The sequence below is a fragment of the Crocodylus porosus genome, unplaced genomic scaffold (assembly GCF_001723895.1).
Source record: "Crocodylus porosus isolate Cpor-Errol unplaced genomic scaffold, CroPor_comp1, whole genome shotgun sequence".
NCBI lineage: Eukaryota > Metazoa > Chordata > Crocodylia > Crocodylidae > Crocodylus > Crocodylus porosus.
The window spans coordinates 26,440,867-26,445,860 of NW_017728916.1; the positions used below are offsets into that span (position 1 = coordinate 26,440,867).

General features: G+C 43.8%; 1 long non-coding RNA gene across 1 annotated transcript; it reads right to left on the reverse strand.

Moving 5' to 3' along the window:
* Window positions 1–677: 677 nt before the first annotated feature.
* On the reverse strand, window positions 678–4,317 carry LOC109311079. The gene is made up of 3 exons (XR_002101404.1): window positions 4,182–4,317; window positions 3,731–3,734; window positions 678–688 (listed from the first exon to the last, which is right to left on the reverse strand). It is a non-coding gene; the product is annotated as an uncharacterized LOC109311079 (long non-coding RNA).
* Window positions 4,318–4,994: the final 677 nt, after the last annotated feature.

The following is a 4,994-nucleotide window of genomic DNA, read 5'->3' on the forward strand; positions in this document are numbered from 1 at the left end:
TGTGCCTCTGGTGGGTAACCAGGTACCACCACAGCTTCTTGAGTGGCTGAGGAGTCCAATGTGTGACAAGTACACCTTCTGGCAAGTTACACATACAAACTCAGTTGAGCTTGCACTTGTATGCCAAGTACCATCTTGTCTTGCCTGCCTGTGATGCCTGTATCTCATCATTGACCCTCTCCATCTCAAAGTGATGTAGGTCCTGCTCCATGCACAGCAGTCCAGACTGAGTGATTCCCAATGTTGGTTATCAATGTGCAGCTCACAAAGCTTCTTCTTGCAAACATCAACACAACAGAGTTTGGGCTGTCCAAGTTGACGTTTGTCAGCCGCAAGCTCACTGCAGAGTATGTCCTTGGAGATTCAGCCATCGCTCAAACAAGTCACATGTCCTAATCAATGGAAGCATCTGTGTCTCAGGAACATGAACCTACTGGGTATCTTGTCCTATTCCAGAACAGCAAAGTTGGAGATTTTGACATGTCATGTTAGGCCCAGGATATAGCAGACACATCAAGGATGGAAACTGTTCAATATTCTTTCTTCCTTGGCATAAGGAGTCCATGTTTCACTGCCATACAATAAAGTTAAGTATGTAAGCACAGTATACAGACTCTTTATAAATAGAGTGAGTGCTCTGTTTTTCCAAACTCTCATTTGAAGTCTGGCCATGGTGCTTCTTGCCTTTCTGATGCAAGCATTAATTTCAGCTTCCAAGCCAAGATTTTGTGAGACAGTGGAGTCCAAGTGAATTTTTCAACCACTTCCAAGCTTTTATCATTTATTCTAACTTCAGGAGAGCAATCTCTTGTTGACCCATCTATCTTCTTTAGGCTAGTGGTCAGACCAAAATCATGTTTAGGCTAATGCACACAAGCGCAAGAAAAGAGATATATGAGACTTTGTAGCCTGCTTCTGAATGACTAACAATTGCTACTTCATTGTCGAAGTGCATTTCACAGACAAGAACTTCCAAGGTTTTCATTTTCACTTAGACATGAGTGATGTTAAAGAGTTTCCCCTCATATCTGGTTTTAAGGTATACTCCTTCTGAACAGCCACTGAATGCATATTTAAGTAGGACCAAAGAAAATCCCCAAAAGTGCCAGAGCTAGGACACAGCTCTGTTTGGCACCACTCTTGATTTTGAATTCCATGCATACTGATATGAAAGGACTTCATGATGCTCAGGAGCTTAGGAGGGAAGCCTGTCTTCTTCAGGATTCAGACCAACTCATCTCTGCTGACAAATCAAAAGCTTTGGTGAGATTGACAAATGCTATGTACAGAGATTGCCTTTGTTCACAGCTCTTTTCTTATAACTGTCTCAAGAAAAAAATATCTTATCCATCATGGACATAGAAGATCTGAAACCACATTAAGACTCAGGATAGACTCTGTCCACAAGGGTCTGCACTCTTGGCAGGATGACTTTGGCAAACAGCTTCCCAATGATGCAAAGTAAGGATATGCTGCAATAGTTATTAAAGTTGTTCATATCATCTTTATTTTTTTATTGAGTGCTTTGCCACTTAGTAATTAGGCATTTAAAAGGTAGGTGTAGCAGTGCTGTAACACCAAGTCCCCTTTCTTAGCAATATGTTCACATCTGCCTGGTTAGGCACCTCAATACAGCATGTAGGCAACATGAGGAACCTCAAAGACCTGGATCACCCATTGCCTAACCCTGAAGCATGTAAAGTCCCGTTGAACCTAAACTTTTGCCAGTAGGCATGCACCAAACTTCCTAAATCCTGATGCTACCAAACTACTTAGAGTTGTAGCTCATAACTAATCCCTGGAAAGATCAGCAAATGTAATGGTCCCCTGCTTATCTCACCTGGTGGGCTGGCTCCAATAAGTTTTTTACAGGACATGCTTATTAGATTGTGCCTTGTACAGGGAAGAGCTAGGGACAAGATATTTGCAGGCTGGCTTGGTGTCCCATTCAACCTCAAAGCTAGGACACTGACTAGGAGGTAGGATGTCTGTTTTTAAATTTCTGCTGTGGGTGATTAGGAACAAAGTTTTGAATCTATGACTTGCACATGGCAAGAAAGTGCCTGACCTGGTAGGCTATTGGGTATTCTAGAATGAGTTGCAAATTGGCTTAAGGGATGCACCCAGAGAGTGGTGGTGGATGGGTTGGTATCAACCAGGAAATATGTAGGCAGTGGGGTCCCAATCTGGGCTTCCAAGGGAGGTGGTGCTCTCCCTTACTTTGGAGGTCTTTAAGAAAAGACTGGACAAGCACCTGGCTGGGGTCATCTGACCCCAGAGCTCTTTCCTGCCCTAGGCAAGGGTTTGGACTTGATGATCTACTAAGGTCCCTTCTGAGCCTAAACATCTATGAAATATATGAGTTTTCCCAAACTCTTCTGGGGAAGTTGCTCTGCTTTGCATAAATGAATAAACATTCTTTGAGCCGGAGGGAGAAAAAGTAAAAGACTGATTCAATAACCCAGCTGTTAGGACACCCTCCTGGGATGCAAGCAAGTCAGGCTCAAATAAACTAAGTATTTAATCATTTATGTAAAGTTGAACAGCTTCAATAGAGAGACTGAGAAAGGCCTGTCCCAGTACATCCAACAGTGGTTAAGTGGTTAAGGCAGAGTGTTGATGTGAAAGCAGATCTCCTCTCTTTCAAATGAGTTCCCAGCATGAGTGGGAAACCAGTTATAATGGAGTAGCATTGATCTCTATGGGTTTTTATGAATAGGGGCAGGCCTGACTTAAGTACCAAATCCACATGAGAATTCATGGCTGAAACTCCTGAGAAGAGACAGGAAACTCTTTCCTTTCTCGTCAGCATTTCTTATTGCTGAGCCTAAATTTATGAATTTCTTCTCAGGTGTCTAACTCTCCCTGGATTCAGACCATACCAGGACAAAATATGTAAAACTTGCCAACACATGGCACAGGTCCACCATTCCAATTATAACTATACCCCACAACAGAACCATCACCATTTCTGTATCTTACACCTGCACCTCCAGAAATATAATATATTTTCATCCAGTGCGCTAAATGCCCTGATGGAAAATATGTAGGAGAAACCAAACAACTACTGTGTACCAGAATGAATACATACTAAAAATCTATTAAAGACAAAAATACGCAATTACCAACAACCAGTCCCTCTCCAATTTCTCAGTTTTAATCCCCAAAGGGAATTTACAAAACACTTTTCTTATATGAGCCCATGAACTTCACTTCATAAATCTACTGGATACAAAAATTCATGGACTAAATAGGATTTATTAAGGTTAGCATAGTTCCAGTTTCAAAAAAGAGGACACATGGGGAAGAGCTGGGGGGAGGTATATCATTGTGGAGGGGGCAGTGCCTGTGCCCTTCCCTTCCCCTCACTCCCAGGTCAAAGCCCCCCAGCCCTGCTGCTGCCCCTCACTCCTGACCCACAGTACCCTGCCCCCAGACCATGCTGGTGCCATTCACTCCCAAACCACAGCTCCCCCATCCCTGTGGATACCCCTCATTCCTGACCAGCACCCTCCCCCCAGCCCTGCCAGTGCCCTTCACTCCCAGTCTATAGCCCCTGTGCCCCGTCAGTGCCCCTCACTCTCAACTTTCAGCCCTGCTGCCCATGCAGCACCCTGCTGCCCCCGAAGAAACTGCCCTCCCAACCTCTTCCCCTGCCTTCCCACCCTGTTATAGCCCCAACACTGGCAGGCATGTGCACACATGTGCATACACATGTGCACACACACACTTACCTGCCTGCAGCTTCTGGGGTTTGTGTGCAGAGCATCTGATGCTGCAGCCTCCAATCACCTTCCCTACTTCCCCCAGCCCCAAGCAGCTCCTTGCTGGGGCAAGCCAGGAATGTGGAGGCAGAATAAAATCCCAGATATGTACTGATACTTAAAAAAATATATTTTTAAAAACTGGCATAGATGGGAGGACCCAAAAAGAGGACATGTGCGAGAAAACCTGAATGTATGTAACCCTAGATTTATGGCACATTATAACCTACCTGCCATCTGATAACCTCAAGTAACCTGTCTGTATTTTACCAGCTACAATCTTCTCTCACCAGTTCTACATTCCCCCTCCCTGCCCCCCACCTGTCTCACACCTATTGTCTCCCATCCCTCTGATCTTTACTGCCATGCATTTGCATTTTCATGAACCTGAATTTTGCATTTTGGCTTCTATTCTACCCAGGAGACTGCTTAATTCACCAGCAGACTGTCTCTATACCTGAAGAAGGATATTTGTGCCCAAAAGCTTGCAAAGAACAATTTTTCCATCTATTTAGTTGGTCTAATAACATATAATACATCTACCCAGAGATCCTTGCCTAATTCTCCCTATTTATTTCAGAGAAAGCCTGAATACCCCCACACAGGTTTGTGGACACCACTAAGAATCAGGGTTCCTATGGGCATCTTTACATGTGCTATGGGGTGGGTAGTCACTTTAATTGCAGTGGCTCTCAGGAGCTGCTCTAATTTAAGTGCCCATAGTATCTCATGTATTCAGCATCCCACAATTCAAAATGGTGGCTGGGTACTTTAAAGCTTATTTGATAAGTTTTAGTTAAAATGGCCCTACAGCTATTTTGAAGTATGGAAATGCTGAATTATATGTGACACTGAGGCTGCCAGAGTGTGCTAATTAGCATGCACCAGAACAGTTATTGGGCACATGTATAGGTGCCTTATGAGCTTGAAATTGCAACACTTGAGTAAACTCACTTTAGGGATCAGGCAAGTTTCCCAACCAAAGACAATTTTTTACTGGTAATCATCACCGTTTTTAATGACAACTAAACTTTTTTCCTCACCTATTTTTTTTACTGACATATGTTTTACTTAATATAAATATAATCCTTCTGCCAGACCCGTTATCTCTAGTCACTCCTGGCAGTGCTCGGGGGAACAGGGACTTCCCCAGTGCCTGCTGGTCCCCTCTGACTAGTTTGTAACAGGCCACTAGATCCCCCTCAGCCTTCTCTTGTGGAGGCTGAACAG